This window comes from Ornithorhynchus anatinus, chromosome X3 (assembly GCF_004115215.2).
Source record: "Ornithorhynchus anatinus isolate Pmale09 chromosome X3, mOrnAna1.pri.v4, whole genome shotgun sequence".
Classification (NCBI taxonomy): domain Eukaryota; kingdom Metazoa; phylum Chordata; class Mammalia; order Monotremata; family Ornithorhynchidae; genus Ornithorhynchus; species Ornithorhynchus anatinus.
The window spans coordinates 14,607,622-14,633,815 of record NC_041751.1 but is presented as its reverse complement, the minus strand read 5'-3'; the positions used below and the strand labels follow the sequence as shown (position 1 = coordinate 14,633,815).

The window sequence follows — 26,194 nt, the reverse complement described above, 5'->3', positions numbered from 1 at the left end:
CATCTTTGCATCATTTGACCTGCTCCAAAAATTTCAGAAAACTTCCTGAAATACAACCTCTTTCATGAAACTAATGTTAACTAATGGGATGATGAATGGGTGGTCCCATAATAGGAACTTCTGAAATAATTTTGTTTAATTTATGGTTTGACTTCACATAATGAATGCATTATTCACTATTTTTCATTTCATTTTCTACATGTTCTTTATATCCGTAATGTTTGTCTTAACTAATGGTTAACCTGGAGAGGGCAGTGGTCCTAAGGACTTCGGTGCAAATTTCAGCTCCTCTGTGTGTCTTCTTGGGATCTTGGGCTAGTCACTTCACTTACCCGTGCCTTAGTTACCTCATCTGGAAAATGAGGATTAAGACTGTGAGTCCCATGTAGACTGTTTTCTAAAGAAGCCCTGAATCACATCCATCCTCCATCTCCCTTCACAAAATCTAGCCCGCCGAAAATGGATCCTAATTTTCAGGCCCATTGAACACTATTCTTTGCCTTTGCTGACATGAATATGGTGTCTGCCTACCCCCAGATATCTGCCCAAAGTACCCAGAGGAAAGCATTTCTCGCTAAATAGGCTGAGGCCATCTAACTTTGTGCTACCAGAGATCTGCTGACTGTTAATGCTGTAGGGGACCTAAAATTTATTTCTTCACTCAGTTCTTCCATCAGTACTCTATGAAGAAAATTAACTTTGTAGAATGAGTGTTGCACTGCAGTGCCTCTCCATTCAAATGAATCCTCAGCTAATGGAGAGAGCCGAAGAGAACTCAGTCTCCCCTTGGTTATTACCATCAAGCGCATTCGTCTTAGTGTATTACTGCAAGAATCTCCTTGGACACATTTGGAACAGTGCCAGGAGCGAGGTGCTTGTTTTTCACCAGATTTCTGCCAATTGGAGTTGCAAGGGAAATTCGTTATCTCCAAATTATTCTGGGATCTTAAAACCCAATTTCACTTCCATGATAGACACATCCTTTTTCTCTATCATTTTCTCTCTTGTTTCCTTCTACCACTTCTCTCTTTTGCTTCTCCATACACAGACTATGGAGGAAGGTATGAACTGGATATAGCCCACTGTGCATTGACTCAGTCAATACTACTTGAGAAGCAGCACAGCTCAGTGAAAAGAGCACAGAACTGGATGCCAGAAGTGGTTTCTAATCCTCTCTGTCCTGTGTAACTTGGGCAAGTAATTTATATTCTCTGTGCCTTAGTTCCTTCATCAGTAAAATGGGATAAAATACCTATTGTCTCTACTACTTAGTCTTTGAGCCCCATGTGGGAAAGGGACTTTGTCTGATGTAATTTATTTTCTAAATACCCCAACCCTTAGTTCACATAGCTGGTACTTTTGTATGCATTAATAATTACCATAATTTTTATCATTATAATTGAGAAACTACTTTATGCAGAGCACTACAGGAAGCCCTTGGAGAATAAAATAGAGTTAGACGTCAATCTTGCAAGAGATGGACTCTGAAACATAATACTGAACGGAGGAGGTAATAGATGAGATAAGATGCCTACATAAGTGGGACAGTGGGGTTGAGTACTTGAGTGCTTAGATAGTGTGAAAGTGCTGACCTGAGAGCTGGGGAATATAAAGTGGAGAAATTAGAAATTTATCAGAGAAGGTCTTCTGGAGGCCATCTGATTTCAGAAGGCCATGAAGATGAAAGTAGTGATTTGTAGGACAAGAAAGGGAAGGGAGTTCCAGGCAGGTAATAGAGTGAACAAAAGAAGAAAATACACTGATGATGAGGTCTTAAACCATGTGTCAGTTTCTTTGGAAAGACCAATATGCAATTTGACAATCCATTTCATAAACAGTGCACATACATATAGTCCCTTGTTGTCTGGGAATATTTGACAGTTGAAATGCATTTTCAAAAATGTTTCTCAGGCACAGGATTGGAAAGATGTTGGTGTTATTATCAATCATTCCCTTTGTAGTCACCATGTGCCTGGCTGCTCTGTATGTTATTGTTCTGAACTGCCGCTATCCTTGTAGGGAACTCTGCTTGATTGTGCTTTCTATTTCCTTGCTAAGCCTTGTACTTCTGGATAGTGTTAGGTTGAATTTGGTGACAGCTTTCATCTCTAGGTTGCTGATGAAATCACTTCGAGGTCAGCAGTGCATAACCTTGTTCGTTTTTGAGCTTATTGACCATCCATAGTACTGTGACAGTCACTGAGGATGGTTTTTGATGATGATGAGAAGAAAGAGTTTCCTGATGAATCAGAATTGTGCTCTGAAATACACTTTCAAGTAGCTTATCGTGTCTTCAGATGTGACAGCATGTGGCTGAACGCACCTGGGCCTACTTATCAATTCCTTTTTTTTTTAGTAATTCATTATTTCTATATTGCCCAAGAGCCATATCTCAGGGCATCAAAGCTCAGAGTCAGTGCTTTTAGTTCCAAGGAGTCTTCCTTTCTTATAGTGCAGAGCACTTAGTAAATGCTTGGGGATATTACAATAGTCATATCCCTTTGAGCACTGTGGTGTATAGGACACTAGGCTAAGTACTTGGGAGAGTACAACACAACACTATAACAGACACATTCTCTGCCTGCGACGAGTTTACAGTTTAGAGGGATAAGTTCATTCATTCAATCATATTTATTGAGCGCTTACTATGTGCAGAGCACTGTACTAAGCGCTTGGACAGTACAATTTGGCAACAGATAGAAACACTCCCTACCAAACAAGCACTCACAGTCTAGAAGGGAGAGACAGAAGGCAAAACAAAACAGTGCCATCTTCACCCTAGAGGAACCCACAGTCTAATGCGGAAAACAGCTGCAGAATGATTTGCTGATCGGGAGAGGCAATTCTGGAAAGAAGGATATATGGATAGAGAAAAACTACTTGACTAAGTCTATCAGTGCCCTTTAGTTCTTCAGTTCTACCCCTTGTCGTAGACAATAAGGTAATGTTCAGTTGTAAGTCTTTTGAGGGCAGGGATCATGTTTTACTAACTCGATTATATTGTTCTCTCTCAAGGACTTGGTGCTTAGCACACAAGTGCTCAAGAAAAACCACTATGATTGATTATTTAGTTTAAGCTTATCCTGGATTTTCCCAGGGTCATAGAAGTGGTTTGAACATACTAAGTGCTCAATAAATACGACTGAATGAAAATGGTTCATGGTAGGGTGAAGAGAAATTAGATAAAAGTACTCAATATAGATGATGCCAAGTGAATCTCGGGGAACAGAATAAAAATTATCCTATGATGGTGAGTGAGGGCTCAACAATCACAGCTCCATAAAAATATGGTGGATTTTGGGTAGAGGAGCTCATGGCCACACTTTCAGTCTCTTAGCTGTCATCATACATTTTCTACAGATTAAAGAGCCAAGGGGGCTTGGGAATCAGGAGGCCAGGGTTTCTAGTCCTGGCTCTGCCCAAGGCCTGCTGCTCTTTTCTCTGGGATCAGTGTCCTCATTTTTAAAATGTGATGATAATAATAATACCTATTTCTCACTACCAGCCAGGGATGTTGTGAGAGAGGGAAAAAAAAGAGAAACGAGAAAATTGTTGTGAAGGTGTTTTGAAAAAAATAATTAGCAAGATGGTATTTTGCCTCTAGACTGCAGTAAGCTTCTTGTGAGCAGGGAACATGTCTACCAACTCTCATATTGTGCTCTCCTAACCACTGACTACAGTTTTTGATTGAATAGGGGGTGATTGTTATTGGACACTTTATTGCACCATATATATCTTCCCTTGCCTCAGGTACCAGTACTCCTTGAGCACGGGCTTGGGAGTCAGAGGTCATGGGTTTGAATCCTGGCTCTGCCACTTGTCAGCTGTGTGACTGTGGGCAAGTCACTTCACTTCTCTGTGCCTCAATTACCTCATCTGTAAAATGGGGATTAAGATTAAGACTGTGAGCCTCACGTGGGACAACCTGATGACCTTGTATCTACCCAAGCACTTAGGACTGTGCTCTACACATAGTAAGCGCTTAACAAATACCAACATTATTATACTTGGGAGATGGACTAAAATGACTGTAGCTCCGGGAGCTTCTTTTTAACCATGAGGAAACTCGTATTCAGAAATCCAACCCTTGGAAACAGGGACAAGATGATGTATATGATAAGTGAGGGATTCTTAATTGGCTAAATAGACTGTAAATGATCCAAACTGACCGACCCTGAAAATGATCACAGTCACAAACATGTTGAGTTTTGCAAATGATAGCTCACTCTTCAATTAGTGGCCCCTAGCCTGTGCAGATCACTGTACTACGTGTTTGGGATAGTCCAGTTGAGTTGTACTCAAGGAAATCATAATCCAGCTCCAATATTTTCTCTTTCAAAGACCTGTTGAACTCTTGTTGACTGGTTTCTATGTAGTAAAACACTTAATAAATACCATCATTATTGAGTGAAAAGAAGGGAGGATTTGTATTCAATTTAGTGTGGTTTTTTTTCCTCCTTCCTAATATGTTTTGACAGCAATGGTGGCATTGGGAAATTAAGATGGAAAACTTGGGTTTTCTGTGATAGTTATTGAAATGATTCATGTGCTGCAAATTCAAAAAAGCAAGGATAACTCCAAGACCTCTTCCTCAGGGTTGATTCCTATGAGGTGAAGCCCTGAAACTGTTTTCAAGAGACATTTTGTATAAAAACAAATGCTTGTTGAAGTTGGTTCAACCTGCCAATATAACTAGAATTATACTGAGATCTTTGAGAGTTCTCCCTGCAATTGTTTTCTCAGTAATAGATGGAGGGATATTCCTCCCTATCTGTTCAGTCTAGCTTTTCTGTGAGGTCGAGGGCCAAATATTCTAACAAAATGTTGAGGATATGCTATCGGACCGGTACGTAAGTGCGAAATATGCTTTCCAACCGTTATGAAACCCTTCTGACTCAATAAGCTGTGAGCATCTTTGCGTGTCTTTGAGGGAGCTATCTGACATTTCTCGCAATATGAAGGCTTGGCTGTGGATGAAACTACCCCAAAACACTTGTAGGCGAATAAAACTGCTGGAGAGCATCAGTATATACACTGGACTTTATTAAGCTCTAGTCAGTTAATCATATTTATTGAGCACTTACGGTGTGCAGAGCATTTGGGAGAGTACGATATAACAAAATAACAGATGTCTTCCTTGCCCACAATGAGCATAGTCTACAGGAAGAGACAGACATTAATATGAATGAGCATGGCCTAGTGGAAAGAACACGGCCTTGGGAGTCAGAGGTCATGGGTTCTAATCCCGTCTCCTCCACTTGTCAGCTGTGTGACTTTGGGCAAGTCACTGAACTTCTCTGTGCCTCAGTTACCTCATCTGTAAAATGGGGATTAAGACTGTGAGCCCCACGTGGGACAACCTGATAACCTTGTATCTACCCCAGTGCTTAGAACAGTGCTTGTCACATAGTAAGCGCTTAACAAATACCATCATTATTATTATTATAAATTGCAGCTATGTATATTGGTGCTATGGAGCTGGGATGGAGGATAAATAAAGGGGAGCAAGTCAGGGTGGCACAGAAAGGAATTGAAGAAAGGGGAAAAAAAGGCTTTGTCAGGGAAAGTCTCTTGGAAGAGTGATACCTTCAATGAGGCTTTGAAGGAGAAGAGAATAATTGTCTGTCAGATATGAGGAGGGAGAGAGTTCAAGGGCTGAGGCAGATTGGGAGAGAGAGGTCATCAGTGAGACAGACATGATGGAGGTACAGTGAGAAGATGAACACTTGAGGAGAGAATTGTGCGGGCTTGGCTGAGGTAGGAGAGTAGAGGGGTAGAGGGGGGCAAGGTGATGGACTGCTTTGAAGACAAGCTTTAGTCTAATTAAGGTGGGGTTTCCTCTCGGAAGTGATGGTTGGTTCTGGGAGTCGATGACAGAAAACCTGCCCAGAGGAACAGATCTTAGTGCTTGTGTCTTATTCAGCTCTCTGTCCTTCCAGCTGTGTTCTAGCTTGGACTCGGTGTGCAGTGAGCAAATAGGAGGACGGGATTGGAGCATACTGAGACGGGATTGGAGCATACTGAAAAGTACGGTATGGTCTTCTCACAAGTTAGCTGGCTCCAGCAATATCCTGGGGCTGTAGAACTGAAGTCTCCTGGTTCCACAAGCTATGACCTTCCTATCAAGCCCTCAGCAGGGCTATAAGTCTGTGTTTACTGCCAACCTAGACAAGGGAAAAGAAGCATCCAGAAATTTTCATGACAATCCAGGTCTGAAGACGACCCCCCGTTTGGCGACTTGGGTATCACCCAATCCAATGATAACTGAATAGGACACGACATAGAAGCAATCCAGAAACAAGCAAGGAATTTAGGCCATGTTCTGCTATGTTGCTCTTCTACACTGAATTAATCATTTTCATTCTCATTTCTTTTTCTCCCCTCCATTCCATAGTAACTCTTCACCCTTGGTACATTAGATTGTAAACTTCTTCAAGGCAGGAGTTGACTCATACCGTATAAGTCAATTATACTATCCCAAGCACTTAGCATATAGTTCAGCACATAGTAGGTAGCCATATTGAAGATGCATTATTTTCAACTATCCCAAATCTGTTAGGTTTTGTTAAAAGTGGAAGAAAAAACTCAATTTCTCAAGTTATTTCCTGGTGTAAGAGGATATTTATTTAGAAAATTTGGATCAAAAAGAATAATTTTAATTGGATCGATGGAAAGCTAACCAAGATGCTTTAGATTTTGATGGAAGAGCAGATGAGGAGACTCTTAATAAAGGGAAGGTAAAAATGCCACATCCCATCACTTTGTCATTTTGCATATTTTCTTAGGAGTCAACTCAATTAACCCTCTGGCTTTTTGCCATATCATAAAAAATCTGAATGCCAAAAAGCGTATGTTAATCATCTGCTAGAAGCTCATTTTCACCATTTTTTAATATAAAAAGTATTTTCTAATCTGCTTCACTCACATGTGTGGTAAGAAGAACTGATTCTAGCAAATTCTGTCTGAATCTCTGTTGGTTCTGCCTGCATGGGTTGGTTTACTCTGCCTCCCTTCCTCATTTCAAGGGTAAAAATTCAGCTCATTAAATTTTGTGGGTAAGTTCCTTTATTCAAGGGGATTCAAATTCCATCAACTTCATTGTCACAAAATCCCAAACTCATAAGAGAAGGATAGGAGTATTCATTTCTATTTTATGGTTAGGAAACCAAGGTCTTGAAAGAACATCAATTTTCCCAAAACATTCAGAGGACATAATGGAGTCATAAATATACTAAGTCTCGGCATCTCTGTTCAACAGAAAATGGGGCAATACACCGTCACATTCCACACTCCGTTGGCTGTCACTGAGGCTGTTGTGATGCCCATCCTTTATTTGGCTTTGACCTACCGACCACTGAGAGAGGGCATGTGCAGCCTTGAGAACAATTTCACCAGCATCACCCACAGTATGTCCTCATTATCAGTTGGCAGGGCTAGATCACCAACAATAAGTTCTGGAGCACCGCCAACTCCTCAGCATTTCAACAATGCTCACAACAACCCAGCTCCCCTGGGTGGGTTATATGGGAGAAAAGATAATCATATGCTTTGTGTGCTGAGAAGCAGTCAGAAGGACCTGGGTTCTAATCTCTGCTCCGCTACTTGTCTGCTGTGTGACCTTGAGCAAGTCGCTTCATTTCTCTGTGCCTCAGTTAGCTCGTCTGTAAAATAGGGATAAAAGTGTGAGTCCCATATGGGACAGGGACTGGGTCTAACCTGATTAACTTGTATCTATCCCAGTGTTTAGAACAGTGCTTGGCACATTGCAAGTGTTTAAGTAGTACCATTAATGTTATTATTATTATTGTATTATAATATTATTAGAATAAGAAGCAGCATGGCCTAGTGACAAGAGCACGGGCTTGGGAGTCAGAGGATGTAGGTTCTGATCCCACTCTGCCACTTGTCTGCTGTGTGATCTTGGGCAAGTCACTTAACCTCTCTGTGTCTCAGTTACCATCATCTGTAAAATGGGGATTAAGTCTGTGAGCCCCACGTGGGACAACCTGATTACCTTGTATCTACCCCAGTGCTTAGAACAGTGCTTGGCACATAGTAAGCCTTTAACAAATGCTATAATTATCATTATTTTCATTATTGAAAGGGGCTCCATGCAAGCCAAGATGTCGGGATAAACTATTTTAAAGCATAGCATAGTGAAGCACATTTTGAATCCAGGTGACAGGGTGATAGATTGTTGTGGGACTAGTGTCTAATGGAAAGAGCATGAGACTGAAAGAGGATCTGGGCTATCGTCCCTGCTCTCCCACTTGCCCACTGGGAGACCTTGGGCAAGTCACTTCTCTATATCTCACTTTCCTCATGTGTGAAATGGGAATTAAATTCTTGTCCTTCTTCCCACTTAGACTGTTAGATGTGTGTGGGTTAGAGCCTGGATGCACTTGATTATCGTGCACCTACCCCATTGCATAGTAGAGTGCTTTGCATAGGTTCTTAACAAACTGCACCATCACGCATGTATTGTTGGATGAAAATTCCCTAACTCTCTAACAGTGGTCTAGTCAAACTAGACAACTACCAGGCACTTTTAATACAGCCCTCTGCAAATACTGCGAGTCCAGTAAATAGCTTTGTCAATGGATTGTGGTAGATGGGGTGATCAATATAGTCCTGAAATTTAAGGACCAAATATTTCAAGGTAGTTGGGTACCCAGCAACAATCCATCAACCAGTAGAATTTACAGGGTGTCTAATGTGTAGATTACATTAAGCATTTGGTAGCAGTTCCAGATACTGAGTATCGAAAAGGTTCAGGTTGCTGTAGCAGGCATTTGGGAATTACAAAGTAAAGAAGGAACATGTTCCCCGCCTTCAAGGACCATACGTTCCAGTGGGGACAGAAGATCCACATAGAAACATTGGATTAGAAGAGAATTCAACTCTTGAGGCTATTCTCCATGTTGTCAGTAGAATTCTATATGAAAGAGCCCCACTTGCAGTGTTTTCCAGGAAGCAGGAACGCCTGGGGTTTAGATGTATGGGGGTTTATCTTGCATTTGCTCTAAAGGGCATAGACACATAGAGCCAACAAACACGGTGAAGAAATTAATGAAACAAAAGATTCATCAAAGGTACAGGACAGCAAAGCACATTGAAGTGGGCCAACAGCCGTTGCGACGGCGTTGTGTCACTAAATAGGATTATCATCAAAGGTTCTTGAAATAGGAAAATTATGCATTAAGACATTCTTAAACCTTCAGCAATGTCTCATGAACAGTGGCCTATATAGTGTTATTGGAAGGGTTAGGCAATTCCTTTTTACTGCTTTTTTTAATTTCAGAATTCTTAATAACTGTAAGATATCCATCTCATAATAAGACAGACCTTTCTGTGCCCTAAAGAACCCTGTTTCTCCAAGGTGGAGATACATTATGATCCCCAAAGGTTGGCTTTGTGTGGAGGATACTGATAAAGCTCTGTTAATAGGTTCAATTATGCTGCCAGCCCATTTCAGCTAAGCAGATGTGAAGTAAGAAAATGAAATCAGAAACTTAGGGAGAGGGAGAGTCAGCTCTAGAAAGCACAAGCCATAAATGCTAAGTGCAAATTCATGTTGAGATTCTGAGGGATTATTGCTTGGAGCAAAGTAAATATGACTATTTTGTTTTTGGAGAGCAAATCTTGCATTGACCTTTGTATTAATCTTTACAAACCGCATACTCATGAAAGGAAAATATATACATAAAGATATATGTGTATATATATATATGTATATATATATATATATATATACATATTGTAAAGTGTTATGCTGCAAACTACCCTTCTCCTTTTCTCTCTCTCTCTTTTATTTTTCCTTCCCTCTCACCCTTCCTCTTTGCCCTCCTCTCCAAAACCACAATGGGCTGGCTTTCTCATAACCTGAGACACTGCCAGGTTAACCTGGCTGCAAGTGCTATCAGCATCCAGCAGTGTTTGTGTTAATTATCTTGCCATAGCGTCTGATGCAGATAGCAATCTCTCCAAAAGAACAGACAGATTGAAAGAGGCAGAATTAATTAAAATTGATTCTTGCATTCTGTCATGTTGGAATCTGCTGGGAGTCTTTTTTCTCCTCCCTTCCCCGCTCTATATTGTTGTAGTACATGGCCCGGCTGGGAATCCACACCTTGGAATACTAATTAGAGTGCTTGAATGGGATTTATCTTTGGTGGTTGGGAATGTAATGCATTAAAGGCCATCCAAATTTAGTTAATTTGTGGAGGTTCTTGGGGGACTGTGGTCCGCGAATGCTTTTGGGGGGTCGGTGGTGAGAGAGGGAAGGACAACTTTTGAAATCCAAGGTCGAGAGCATGCCGTTCATGACTGGATTTCAGAGTTTTTAAAATGGCAATAGCTGAAGGAGTAGGAGAAACACTGAACGTAAAGTAAAAACTGTCAGTGAGCTAACAATTTTATAAAGAATAGCCAAAGAAAGAGGTCGTTCGTTACGTCTGGTAGGTGGTTCACCGAATACATTGTTCCACACTGCAAAGACATCTATGAAAACTGTTTCCCGCCAGTGTAAGGGTTCTTTAAAACCAATTATCTGAGTCTAATATCCTAAACACATAAAGCTTCTTCTCAGGGAAAATATTGTTTGTCACGAAGTAGTGGTGGTGATATGGGGAAGCAACACGGCTCAGTGGAAAGAGCCCGGGCTTGGGAGTCAGAGGTCATGGGTTCGAATCCCGGCTCTGCCACTTGTCAGCTGTGTGACTGTGGGCAAGTCACTTCACTTCTCTGTGCCTCAATTTCCTCATCTGGAAACGGGGATGAAGATTGTGAGCCTCACGTGGTTCAACCTGATGATCCTGTATCTACCCCAGCACTTAAAACAGTGCTCTGCACATAGTAAGCACTTAACAAATAAAACATTATAATGATTATGTTATTTATTGAACGCCCACTGGGTATAATGCCCTGTGTAAGCTCCTTGTGAGCAGGGACCATTTTCACTAACTCTATTTTATTTTCCAAAGTGTTTAGTCCAGTGCTCTGTGCTCAGTAAGTACCCTTGATGGATTGCCATCACCACCCTTCATTGTTCTCAACGAGAGGGAAAGAATATGTGACTGTGAGCCCGGTGTGGGCAGAGATTCTCTCTTTATTGCTGTAGTATACTTTCCAAGCACTTAGTACAGTGCTCTGCACACAGTAAGCGCTCAATAAATATGATTGAATAAATGAATATATTGAAACAATGGTTCATCCACCAGTGAAAGCTACAGGTTGAAATCCCAGAGAATAAAGAAGGTTCATTTTTTACAATTCTCCCCAACTTGGCCCGTCTAATAATCTAGTATCTACTTGGCAAATCAGAGAGCTGCTTGAACGTCCTCAACTATTGAATGCGGTAGAATTTGGATTAATTCTAATCGGAGATTTAGGCAAGTAATTTAGTGTCAGAGAACTGAACACACCTGTATACACCTACCTCTACACCTTGACAGAACATTTTGGCAACCCACAGACCCGATTGAAAGGTAGAACTGGAATTCTTTACTTAAAAATTCAACTTGGGAATCACAGTTCTTTAAGGGGAGGTAATTCCTCACTGAAAAGGAACGCTACTGAAGAATTCCCCAAGAACTTAGCCCTTATGCACTTTCTTTCTTTTCATCTTGAGCTATTTATTAAGCACCTATTGTGAGGAGGGTACTGTACCAAACACTTGGCGAGTTCAATAGAGTTATTCGACCCCATCCCTGCCCTCCAGGAATTTTTTTTTATCTAGCAGGGAAAATACAAACTAAATTAGGGACAAATCTGGCAATCCAGGGCCAGAGCCTGCCTAGGATTGAAGACTCCTGACTCCCAAAGCCATGCTCTTTTCCCTAAGCTACACTGCCATCTGTTACTGCATGGAGCAGTGTGGCCTAATAAAAAGAGCACAGACCTGGGAGGACATGGGTTCTAATCCTAGCTTTGCCACTTCTCTGCTGTGTGACCTTGGACAAGTCACTTAACTTCTCTTGGCCGCAGTTCCCTCATCTCCCGATTGGGGATTCAAAGCCCATTCTCCCTCTAACTTAGACTGTGAGTCATTCATTCATTCATTCAATCGTATTTATTGAGTGCTTACTATGTGCAGAGCACTGTACTAGGGCTTGGAATGTACAGTTCGGCAGCAGATGAGACAATCCCTGACTGTCTTGTATCTACCCCATTACATAGTACAGTGTTTGGCATATGGTAAGCACTTCACAAATACCATTATTGTTGTTGTTATTATTATTATCATTACCCCTATATAAGAATAATGAATACATAATGAAAACAATGATTAAGAGAGTGTACAGCTGTATGATTATTGTTTTATTGTAATTATTTGAATAATACAGCTATAGTATTTCTTACATTGATTATTTTTTTAGGAAATGATCTTTACAACAGTATTTTCCCCAATTTTCATATGGAAATTCAAGGTAAATCTCAGCAAATTTTGATCTATAAAGTAAGTATAGGTCACAGGATAATTTTCAAAACTAATTTGTTGCATGCAGTGATTTTAATTTTCTAATAAATGTCATTGCAGTAGAAAACGAAGGAGAAAAGGACAGATCCTTCAAAAAGGGCACGACATAAAGGACAAAGCAAAATATATTTGGAATAGATTCAAGTTTCACAATTTGCCAACCTAGAGGTACTCTTTGGCTCATTTGGAAATCACAACAAAATGAGCCAAAGAGTAACCAGCCAGTTGTCTTCAGCCAATCAAGAAAGTTGGAGCCTTGGAAGTTGTAGAAAATATTAAAACAAATTTACTTTGGCTGGTCTGTCTGCTCTGTGTTAGAGAGGAAAATCCACATATATTTAAGATTTGAAAATAAACACTTATGAGTTTTTCTTTCTTCTAGATAACTCTCCAGTGATCATTTAAAAAGGAACTTTGGTAAACAGATATGGGGTGTAAATATGTATTCAGGACATTTTTGTTTTATTATAGGTTCTATTCAGATGAATTTACAACAATTCAGAGTAGTTTAAATGAGTCAAATGAAGTGGAAAGAGTTTAGCACCCAGATAATATGAAACTTATGCTAACAAAGAAACTTTACAAGTTATCTGATAGGAATATTCATATCCTTGGCATTTTGAGGATTTTAGAAAGCCTAATATTCCCGACTCTACAGATCTCCAGGAGTTACCTATTTCTGCTTAGAAATATGAAGTCGTTCTGATCACTAATGTGTGGTGTACATTTCTGTTCAACTTTTGTTTTACTGCTATGTGATGTGGGTCCTGAAACCTGGAATCAGAATACATTCTAGCCAGGACACCATTCCAGCATAACAGTGTGAAGAGAGGAGAAAATGACAGATAATTAAAAAAAATACCACGAGACATGAAGGAATTATCTCTATTTGGCAAGTATTCCAATGTCATCACTGCATGATCTATTGACTTGAAATCTCCAAGTTGGGGAGGGGTTAAGTGTTGGAGCTAGTACATAATGAACCATCTTAAATTTTCAAGGAGATGATTCTTATTTTTGACATCTTACTGGGTGTTAGTTCATGAATAAGATGATCCTTTTTATTGAGAGTTTATTGTATGCGAGTACCCAAATTATAATCGGTAATAACAGTGGTCTTTTTTGAGTTCCCACTAGGTGCCATACATTGAACCCAGCCTTTGGCAAAATTCATGAGAAGCATGAGAAAAGTTCCCTGCCGACAAGAAACTTACACTCAAATGTGATCATTACGTTCTGTGACTGGCAGGAGAAGAGAGAATCTGTGGGCTAAATTGATCAAGTCACTCAAATATTTGACGGGAGAAGGAGTGACACCATAGCCAGGTCTCCATTTTCAGTGATGACAAGTTAAAATGGAATGAGGTCTAAATTAAGTCTGGGATTTTCTCAGGGAATTTTGAATAATGTGTAAAAAAACCAACAACAAAACACTACTTTGTGCGAAGCGCTGTAATAAGGGCTGGGAGAGTACAACAGAGTTAGAAGACAAAGTTCCTGACCACAATGAGCTTATAGCCCAGAGGAGGAGACAGACATTAATATGCATAAGTAACAGTATATAATTTAAAGGTGACATGACATAATCAGAATATGCTCTATAGTTTGCACAGTTAGCCAGGTGTTACATGCTGTGTGTTTCCTGAGTGAGTTCGCATACAGATTTGCTCACAATCATCTAGGAGAATTTGACTTAATTGGCATCTTTTCTGTCTCTATGGCTCAGAAAAGGAAGATCATTGTTAGCACCAGCCATTGAGAACCACATGCGTTATTATCCAGAAGAACAGCTGTTGTTTATTTTCATACTCTTTCTCTGCAGGTAGAGTTAATATTAGTTTGGGTGCATTAATCAGAATTTCTCTGTGGGTATCCTAGAGGTAGGAAATGTTTGCCCTAATGTACCCAATGTGATATTTTTAATAATCTGTGATAGAACTTGTCACAGGGAAATAAAACCTGATAAGTAGGATTCTAATTAACAGTCTAGTGACTTTAATATCTTGCCTTGAAGAGAAATCAAAAAGTGTGTGAAACATGGTTAACAATGATTTGCACATTGATTTTTTTGGTTCTGATTTTGTCAGTCCCTTTTGTATCCTTTATTAGCAGTATAAGTAATTAATATGCAACCTTTGATGCCTATGATGCTCTTTATAGCTTAATGGACTTTTAAAACTCTTCCCTCTGCCCAGGAGGGGCTGCAACTAAACTTTAAATGATCTGGGAAGCATATTTGGTTCTGGGAATTGCAGCCTAGAAGGTCTGTCCAAAATAGATAATTATAGATCTGATGCTCTGAACACGGTCAGAAAGGCTTTGAATTTCACTCAAATTGTAGACTGGAGCAGAACACTATTGATTACTTTGTATATCAATTTTTATTTTTCCTGTCAGAAGAAGTTACAGTATTTGGAGAAACTGTAAGAAGCCAAAAACCTGATTAAGGAATTGACAAATAAAGCTCACAACAAGACACTTGCAAGCAGGAGTTTAATAAGAGTAATAAAGGTAATGGAAAAGGAAAGTAAAAATCACCAAGGGCACCAAGCACTGCATAGCACAAATGTACCAACACACAAAAAAGGGCAGACACATACTCATCAGTAGGTAAATTGTGACTTTCACTAGTAGTATGTTTGAAATGTGAGGCCTGTCTTTCTCTCTCTTGTGCTTCTGTGCACTCTTTCTCTCTGTCCCCCTCTCTTTTTCTCTGCCTCTCTAACAAACACACATTCTCTAGTAGTAACATTTCTCGAGGGCCCACTTGGTATGCTGTACTGTGCTAGGTACTTGGGAACTACACAAAAGAAGCAACACATTCTCTGCCCACAAAGTGCTTACATTCTAAAGTGGGAGACAAAAGAAATGTAGAGTGGGCAAGATAATTGAATTGAGATGCACGTGAGTGCTAAGGTGGTTGTAAATATGTTCATAAGTTAGTTGAAGGATTGATACGATTCAGCGTGCTGGGAAATCAATTTGGAAAGTCTTGCTGAAAGAGGTGGGATATTAGGAAAGATTTGAATGGGAGGAGAGTTGTGGTATGACTGAGGAGAACCAGGGAGTTCCAAGCTAAGGGAATGGCATGAATAAGGACATGGAAGCAAAATAATCAATAAGGAGGTACAACTAGAAGGTTGGCTTGGAAAGAATGAAGACAGTGGTTTGGGAAATAGCCAAAGAGAGTAGATAAGAGGGTAGCAAAACCCATATGAGACAATAAAAATTAAATCATAATAATTGTGGGGAGGCTTGTGAACTATTGTACAGAGTCTTTGATGTGAAGAGACACAGGGAAGAGTGACGGAATGTTTTGATCAGAGGGGTGATGTGGGCTGAACGATAGATAATTTAGGATTTGGCAGCTGGTTGCATAGATTGGAGCTGGAAATGTAAACTCTGTGTGGCCAGGGAATGTGTCTACCAACCTCTGTTGTGTCATATTCTCCCAAGCACTTAATACAGTGCTCTGCTTACAGTACGTGCTAAAAACAATAAGATTGGGTGAACCTGGGTGACCAGCAAGGAGACAAATGTGGTCGTCTAGTTATGGAAAGACAAGAGTTTGTACCAGAGCGGGAGCAGTTTTTGTGGGGAGGGAGGGGATGATCCACGAGATGTGATGCAGGAAGAAAAGCAAAAGTGAATTACTTACATTATTGAAGAATCAGAAATTGACTTGGCAGTGACTTTTGTCAAGAAAAGCTGATTACTTTCTAGAGTATGATGACCACAGCACACTCTCTTCAGTGAGGATGGAACTCGACCAAATGTTTCCCTAGCAGCTTGGAAGTTATAGCTACCTGTTGAAGTAATTTCCTCTCTGTCCATTGTCTGACTCTGCAAATGAAAAAGGTGAATCCTTCTCAGGTAGAGACACTGAACTGTCGGGTAACTGAGGAACTTAGATGAAACTGCTCCTTTTAGGTTGGCTATCGATAAAGACAGGAGGGTGAGGATGGGATTATGAATGAAACTGTGGAATCTCTCAGAGCTCTTTGGAAATAGGATTCTGAATGGATTAGATGACTTGTGAAGGTATTACCTTGCTTTCTGATCGTATGATTGATTAGTAATGGAATCACTTTTGTAGCTGGATGGTTCCACAGAATTAATGTATTAATTTCTGTACCTTCTCTGCGATCCCGAGAGGACATCCTGTTCATATTGTTATTCAGTGTTTGAGGTGGAGGACGGCCCTTTACTTGGAGATGGACATTAATCCTTTATTCAGCAAGATCCCTTACTGTGCCACACCCGACTTAACTGTGGCTCAGCTTTTCCATGTATAAACTGGAAGTGTTATACTTGTTCATCCGAAGCTAATAAGAATGTAGTGAGACCAGTATGAGATCATGACAATGAAATAATCATAATAATTGTGATCTTTAAGTGCTTAGTGTGTGCCAGGCATTGTGCTAAGCACTAGTATAGGTATGATAAAATCAGTTATATTCAGTGATTTCTGTGTCCGTGTCAAGTTTCTTTAAACATTTTGAGATAATCACTGCAGCTGTTATTTTTATGATCAAAGTACCACAGAGTGTAGTGATGACTGATTGGCGTGTGCTTATGGAAACTGAGTTCTACACAATATCATGCAGGGAACTCATTATGGATGGAAATGCGTAGCTTCATAATCAAAAGCAATATGTTTTAGTCAACAGAAATTTTAAAATGCCAACATCTGCAAGTCATTAATTAGGGAGATATTAGATGATGTTCCTTTTAATCACAGTTGATCAAAGGTCCCTAATAAATTTAGAATTCACCAAGTGATTTGGATTTTAGAAAGTATAATTTTTCAATAAAAAGTAATACAAATAGCATTGCAGAGTTAATGAGTAATGTGTTGCTATATCTTTGAAATCTACATCCATCTGCCCAGAGTTTTGCCTGTTACATACAGAATGCTGCACTAAATATTCAGGAAACTCAATTTCCCTTTAAGATTTTTAAAACCAAACAAAATACTGCTCTAATTCACAAAATAGACAAGAACTAGCAGGCCAGTTTTGTTGTTGTGTTGTTTGTTCATGGTATTTAAGTACTACATGCCAGGCACTGTCATAAGCACTGGGGTTGTGATACAAGCTAATCAGGGTGCGCACAATCCATCCTCCACATGAGGCTCACTGTTTTAATTCCCATTTTACAGATGAGGTACCTGAGGCAAAGAGAAGTTAAGTAACTTGCCCAATATCACACGAGAACCAAATGGTGGAGACAGGATTGGAATGCAGGTCCTTTCACTCCCAGGTCTTTGGTCTTTCCACTAGGCCACACTGCTTCTTACTCAGCCATCTTGCTTCTCGCGGTTCTAAAGCCCTGCTTTTCTCCATATCTCTCCCTCTCTCTTATAAATTTATATAATTTTCAACAAGACTACTTAAATAGCCTCATTTTATTTCAGTGACAACATTATTTTGGATAGTGGATGGTTTGTATCCTTTTGTTCTCTTCGCCATGATCTCCTTTCCCTTTCAAGCTTTTTCATCTCCAGCCTAATTCCCTCTAGTGTTGTGAAAAAGCTAAGACTTTGATCTATCGGTACACATCTCCATTATCTTTAAATATTTAACTACTTTAGAAATGTTTTTGCCTACAAATACGGTATATACACGTATATTTATATGTCTAGTCATGCCCACAGTGCATCTGTTCATCCTGTAGAAAATGGAGACTCTCACAGGATCACAATTAAAATGTTCCAGAATCATAGCACTCACTTGAGGTCACATCAGAGACTTCTGCCTTGTCATTGGCCCATTTTCTGTCAAAATCATTCTCCTTATTTGCTCAGGTGCAGCATTTACTTATAGAAAACACTAACTGGGTGAACTCAATGGTGTTTCTGAATTATATGTTTTTGTTTCATTATAGCTTCTATTTGGATGAATTTACAACAATTCAGAGTAGCTAAAATGACTCCAGTAAAGTGGAAAGAGTTCAGCACCCATATAACATCATGAAACTAATGCTATGAAAGAAACTTAAAAGTACTTTGGTAGGCAGACTCATATCCGTGGAATTTTTGAGCAGTTTAGGGGAACTGTCCAAAGGCAACCATTCTTTGAAAATAAATGAAGAAAATAAAGGTGTCTGTGAGACCATGTACATCATGGTCTTTGAACAACTGCCCAATTTTCTCTATTCAACCGAATGGTTGGAGACCCCAACTCCTGGAAACTTGTGTCTTTAAAAGCACTGCATGTTTTAGCCCGGTTTATTATTAGTTGAATGGGAAGGTGACCTTCATTATTTTCGTTCTCTTTGTTGAGGTATGGGGACTTAAGCAGGCGATAATTGGACTAATTCTGAACTGTCTCCAAAGACCAATTAGCAAAAGGGAATATTGCACTGTGGCAGCCTGTGTTTCAATTAAATGTCTATCCTAGGAGGAGCTAAACAGACACTAGATTTCATTTCACCACTTCTTTCAGTGCTAGAGTTCAGCTCATCCGCACAGGACCAAGAAACTGGATTCCAAAATTCTTGTTGAAGTGAGACAGATGGATGATTGTGGTAGCAATTATTATAATTACACAATTTCCTAATCTTTTTGACCTGGGTGTCTGAGAGGATTTGTCGGGTGTGGTTCATTACTTAAAGTGACAAATTACTATTGCACTCAAATTCATGTCCCTCAATACAGTGGAAGATTGTATAAACACGCACACACACACACACACACACACACACATACACATGCACGTACGGGCAGGGCAGTTCTGAGTTCTAAGCTTAAAGTATGTATTATTTACATTTAAAGTATTTAATCAAGATCGAATCAATTCAATGGCTTTTAGTAATATTATTAAGCATTTCCTATGTGCACAAGCAGTGTGGCTCAGTGGCTTGGGAGTCAGAGGTCATGGGTTCTGATCCCAAATCTGCCACTTGTCAGCTGTGTGACTTTGGGCAAGTCATTTAACTTCTCTGTGCCTCAGTTACATCATCTGTAAAATGGGCATTAAGACTGTGAGCCCCACGTGGGGCAACCTGATAACCTTGTATCTACCCCAGTGCTTAGAACAGTGCTTGACACATAATGATGATTTTGGTGACACCATCCATCAGTATCATTCCAGTAGAGGATTTTTGATAATCAAAAATAATATTATTGAAGTAGAGGATTGTGTCCTACATGGTACATTGCAGTGGATTTTCAGGGAGTGAAACCTTGTACATAACTTCAATTGTTATGAGAACTCAAGAAAACCACATTGTAAATTAGAAAAAAAATATATTTTTTTATATTTTTTATAGTGCTTTGCTTTTCAAAGCACTTAGCACTTAAACCTCTTAAGATGGTTGAGATATAGATGGGACCAGATGTCTCAAATCAGTGCCTTAGTATTTCCATTAAAAATGGGGCTAAATATCTTTCCCAGGGTAATATAAAAGGTCGTTAAGCTGGGCACAGATCTAACTCGCTTCTATTAGTGACCTCCCTATTCTTTCTAGACCATGCACTCTGACCACGTTTTTAATTAAGTGCTGTGTAAATACTATTGATTTTAATCAGTCAAACCATTTTTATTGAGCCCTTACCTTGTGCAGAGCACTGTACTAGACATTTGGAGGACTACCACACAACAGTATAGCAGACACATGCCCTGCCCACAACGAGCTCACAGGCCCGAGAGGGTGACAGACTTGAATATAAACCAATACTTAAATGATGGAGTTCGTTGTGGGCTGGGGATGTCCTTTTCATACCCTCCCAAGGGCTTAGTACAGCGGTTTGCAAACAGTGGAAACTCAAATAAGTTTGAATGCATGAATGAATAGATGTGTACATATGTGCTTTGGGTCTAGGTGGGAGCTGGTGACTAAGGGAAGCCATCAGGGCAATGTAGAAGAGATTAAGAGTAGAGGAAGTGAGGGCTAATTTTGCACTGGTTTCATTTTGTGATACAAAGAATGTTAACAGGCTCCATGTCTGTCTATATTTTCCCTTGTCCCAGTTCCCCCCTACACATATTAATAAATTCTTGTGTTCTATTTTTACCACAATGTTCTCTAAAAGATATCCATTTCATTCCTTCTCTGGGGACTCAGATCCAAAAAAAAAAGAAAAGTCTGCACAGTGCCTGACCCCATTATCTGGGAAGAAGGGTAGTAGTTTGAAGTACAAAACTGCCAAACACAACTAAGCCTTGCTTCATTCAAAACCCAGTACACTGAACTGTCATCCTGCAACTTTCGGGAAATTGAAGATTGGTCCACTGAGACCGCTTTGAAACACAAAGAGAAGGAATCTTTGTGTGAGTCTAAAATAGATTCCTTGGCAGGTGCTAATCCAGGCAACTGAGAGATCACAGTACTGCATCACCTTCACATAAAGTACGATTTATTGTCTAGACCTCATATTCACTAATTATCTTTCAGCACTTATAAAGGGAGTGTAAGTTTTGGTCATGGGTATCGGCAACCATAATCTAAGGAACATTTTTTCTTTCCATCTGTTGTAGAAATCCCACTTTTATTACTTCACTGTTCAATTATACTGCGTGACCTTGTAAGAATTGTTCTATCTTACGGACCAAAGATTATGCCTTTGGTCTAGTATTTCATATCTTCTGGTACCAAAGTGTTCCAGAAGTATCCTAAAGCAAAATTGCAATGCAGAATTGGAAGAACTGTAAGGGACATCCTGTCAAGTTGGATCAGAAGGTGTCAAGTCTGTTCCTTTCTCAATCACTGGTGGGGGAAAAAAAATATAGTGTAGTTATTTCCAGCTATTATATACTGTCACACTTGAGGGTTAGGTAAGAGACCTGAAACTGGTGGGGAGAAGGTATTTCTAGTCCTTTGTGATAGGTCTTTGAACTAATGGAGCTGGGGGTGTCACTGAAACCCTTTGAATTATACATTTGAGCTGCCCAATCTGTGACTTAGTGACTTAGGAAGGAATCCTTGTACTCTGTAAATTCTTGGTGAGCAGCGATCATGTCTACCAACTGCCCCAAACACTTTTACTCTAGTGGTCTGCACACAGTAATCCCTCAATAAACACTACTGATTTATTGATTGATCCAGCATAAGCAAAATCTGTCTTCCACATCACAACGTTGGAGGTTGTCCTGGGCACGATGCAGAAGCAAGCAAGTTGATAGATCCTTTAAGATTGAGTTCTTTCCTGAGGCAATGTTTGACACTTCTGCCTTGAAAAGGTTTAATTCTCTTGACATTTGAACCTGAAGCTTCAATTACACCCACTCCTTCCCTATCCCCCCTGATTCAACACAAATAGTCCTTTCCTATTTTCTTGTCCAAGTCCATTAATTCTTGTTGAAGAGCCACAAGTTATCTAGTGGAAAGACCCCAGGACTGAGGATCAGGAGACCTGATTCTAGTTCCACCTTCCTCACTTGTCTGTTGTTTGACCGTGGGCAAGTCACTTAACTTCTCTGTGCTTCCATTCATTCATTTTTTAAATGGTGATAAAATACCCTGTTCTCCCTCCTTCCCTCCTGGATTCTGAATCCCTTATGAGACAAGCAGTGTGTCCATGTTATGTCTTTCCTAGGGTTTAGCACAATACTTCAACACAAAGAGAATGCTTCATTAATTTGATCAGTTTTTATCTTTTCTGTGTTATCGTTCTTATGTCCGTGCTTAGCCCCAAATGTTAACATGCACTGTCTCATTTACTACTTGAAAAAGAAAATATCACAATCCTCTGAGAGTGGGCCGGTCAAAAGCTACAATATGTATCTTAAAGTTTCTTACAGTACCAGGCAAGATGCTTGAAGGTAACCAAATCTACTGAGGTATATATTAGTGTTTTAGTGTGATTAATCAATTCATCCACTGTATCATTTGAGCTCTGGCAGTGTGTAGTGCCCTGAACGAAGTTATTGGGGAACTTCAGTAATAGTAAATGGCACAGTCCCTGCTAAAAGGAGGTCCCCATCTATTGAATATAGCGGGCTGGATTATGTATAATGAATATTATAGATAATTTTGTCATTAACTGAAATCTGTGAGACGCTGAACAGTTAAAACCCGAGAAAGAGATTTTAATGGTTACTTTTATTCCTTCACATCGACCCTGAGGTTACTGGTCCTTCAATTCATTTTCCTATGCCCTAACAATCCAGAATGCAATTTGATCGATTTAAATAAGCATTAAACTCCATACCTGTAGTTGAGTTACTTCCTTCAGAACAACTCCACTGGGGACACTCAGAACTCTGTGTGGCAAAGGAGAGTGTGTAGGGGGATCCTATCCATGCTGGCAGGTAGGATTATGTTGCTATGACAACCATAACTTTTCTATTTCCAAGCTTTTATGTATTTAAACTTCCAGCTTTAATGTTGCAACGTCTTTGAAAATATATATAATCCCATATAGTATGACATATTTTCTTGCGTCTTAGTACCTATCTGAAAATCCTAGGAAAAAGTGATAAAATATTTCCAGAAAAAGTCTGCTTATTTTTTTTTGAAATATTTTTGAGCTGATGCAATTTTTCTTTTAATTAAAAAAAAATTCTGCTGCCTCTATCTGTGACACTATCTGAATGTCCAGGCTTGTAGGTCAGAAAGTATGAACACGTGGAATCTTTCTGAATTAGTAATAATAATAATATTAAGCATTTACTGTGTGGATACTAACAGAGGGTTGTACAGAGACCCTGTTCACATGGTGCTCACAATCTCAATCCCCATTTTACATATGATTTAACTGAGGCACAGATAAGTGAAGTGACTTGCCCAAGGCCACACAGCAGACCAGTGACAGAGCTGGGATTAGAACTCATGACCTTCTGACTCCAAGGCCCGTGCTCTATCCACTAGGCCAGGCTGCTTCCCTTTTACTCTCCCAAGACCTTGGTACAGTGCTCTGCACACAGTAAGCACTCAGTACCTTTAAAAGACAGCCAAAACCCCCTTGAAAATAATTCAATCTCCCTCGCACTATTTGCCTAAAGTAAATAAGGTTATAAGAAATTTCAGTCGTGTGTATTAAAGCAATTAATAAAAATAATAACACTTGTTGATCACTTACTATGTGCTAAGCGCTGGGGTGGGTACACGATACTCTAGTTGACACAGTCCATGTGCCACATAGGGGCTCATCGTCTGCATAGAAGGAGAAGAACTATTGAATCCCTATTTTTCAGATGAGGGAACTGAGACACAGAAAAGTAATGTGACTTGCCCATGGTCGCAGAGCAGATACGTGGTTGAACTCGGATTAATAATGTTGGTATTTGTTAAGCGCTTACTATGTGCAGAGCACTGTTCTAAGCGCTGGGGTAGATACAGGGTAATCAGGTTGTCCCACGTGAGGCTCACAGTCTTCATCCCCATTTTATAGATGAGGTAACTGAGGCCCAGAGAAGTGAAGTGACTTGCCCAAAGTCACACAGCTGACAAGTGGCAGAGCCGGGATTCAAACCTATGACCTCTGACTCCCAAGCCTGGGCTCTTGCCACTGAGCCACACTGCTTCTCTAAATTCTGGGATTAGAACCCAGGTCCTCTGACACCCATTCCTGTATACCTATTACTAGACCACACTGCTTCTCTAATAAAGCTTATTAGAGAAACTAGATTTTGACTGGGAACATGCATCAAGCAAACCAGAGCTGAGGAGAAAAAAGGTGGAAAAGAGAGAGGAAGGGGAAATGAATGGGCATTGCCTTGTTATATTTTGCAAATCCATCCCCACTTCTACATTCTCCTGTACCTACCCATCTAGGCAACTGCAGCCATAAAGATGTCTTTTTTTCCTTTTTTTTTAAATGGCATTTGTTAAACACTTACTATGTGTAAGGCCCTGTACTCTCTATTCTGGCCAGTTGCTAGTGATGATGATGATAATAGAAATAATTATGGTACTTGTTAAGTGCTTACCCTGTGTCAAGTACTGTTCTAAGGTAGATAAAGATTAATCTGGTTGGACACAGTCCTTGTCCCATATAGCACTCAGTCTTAATCCCCATTTTACAGATGAGGTAACTGAGGCACAGAGAAGTCAAATGATTTGCCCAAGTCGCTGGAAAAATGGAGAGGGGGGGAAAAAAAAGAGGGGTGACTACAATAGACTGTTCCGGGTTGGAAAGCAATTGTGCCAGGAAATCTATCCAGGATATTATTGCTGATAGCCCTGGTCTGTTGTAGAATTGTGGCTGAAACAAAGTAGCGATTTCACCAAGGCAGGGTAGGTACTAGAAGTTCTTGGGCAACAGAGAAGAGAAAGGAATTAAATAGGATTCCACATTTTTCCAATGTGTTTGTCAGGAAGACTAGTGATGCTGAGGATGAGAAAGTCTGATATAGTTAGTGTTTGGGAGAGACGATGTGCCTATGTTTTTGAAATGCTCATGTTGCTTATTGTTGTAGAAGAAAGTCCTACACTAACTCAAAAAGCAACTAATTCTCAGGTTCTTCACTGAGAGTTAATAAAGGTGTAGTTTAATCATTTTTTTCTATAGCTTGATTGCCTAAAGAACTTTGGTATTAACAGGTTACTTTCTGCCAGTTCGCTTGTGATTAACTTGCACCAGTGAGTTTACCCCTAATCTCCTGTGCTTGTCTGTTCCACTTTGGGAGAAAATTAGCAATATCACCAAGGCAAAATTGGCACCCATCTTTATTTCTTCCCATTCTTATATGACATGCAAATCCATTTTGCCCATTTCATGTCCGTATGAAATGAAGCAGCACAAGTCAATTTCCCTAAGTTCCCCAAAATGTTGAACACATTCAAGAGGGTTTTTTTTTTTTTGAGAGGCTTTTATTTTATCAAATATCAATTCACCACTTGACTCCTTCCTTGGTTCTTTTTCCAGAGACTAAACTTGGAAAAGTTCTTGTCTGCCTGTCTCCCCCGATTAGACTGTAAACCCATCAAAGGGCAGGGACTGTCTCTATCTGTTGCCGATTTGTACATTCCAAGTGCTTATTACAGTGCTCTGCACATAGTAAGCGCTTAATAAATACTATTGAATGAATGAATGAAACGGCTCAAAAACTGAATATTAAATGAATGCAATGAAGATAGTGGGTGGAGTGGGGGAATGGGGTACAGGAATCAATCAATAATGTTGATTATTATTACTATACATGTTAAGAGCTTACTGGTTGCCAAGTATTGTGCTAAGCACTGGGCTGGACATAGTACAATTAAATTGAACACAGTTATGTGCCCCACAAGGGGCTAACTGTCTAAATAAGAGGATGTCAGATTTAATCCCCATTAGACAGATGAGAGAATTGAGGAATAGAGAACTTGTGACTTGCTCAAGGTCACACAGTAGAGTAGTGGCAGAGCAGGGATAAGAAGCCAGGTCCTTTGACTGCCTGGCCCATGCTCTTTCCACTAGGCCACACTGCTCCTCATAGGCTAAGCTGCTCCGTATTGAGTGCTTACTCTGTGCAGAGCACTGTGCAAAGTACACCAATAAGTTGGAAGACAAAGTCCTTGTCCTCAAGTAGTGTACCATCTGGTGGGATCTGGGTTCTCTGTCCAACTCTGTTGCTGATATGCTGTGTGATGTTAAGAAAGTCTTTTAATCTCTCTGTGCCTCCATTTTCTCAACTATAAAATGAAGATTGAAGTTCAAATACCTAGTTTTCCATCCTTTTAGATTGTGAGCAGGATGTAGGGCAGGTACTGTGGCAGATCTGATGGCCCTGTTTCTACCCAGCGTGGCTCAGTGGAAAGAGCACGGGTTTAGGAGTCAGAGGTCATGGG

At 40.0% G+C, this 26,194-nt stretch overlaps 1 protein-coding gene across 1 annotated transcript in view; it reads left to right on the top strand.

Moving 5' to 3' along the window:
- The window catches only part of CDH12 (cadherin 12), a 503,695-nt gene that overhangs the window by 36,871 nt on the left and 440,630 nt on the right, over positions 1-26,194 (top strand). The window lies entirely within an intron of this gene.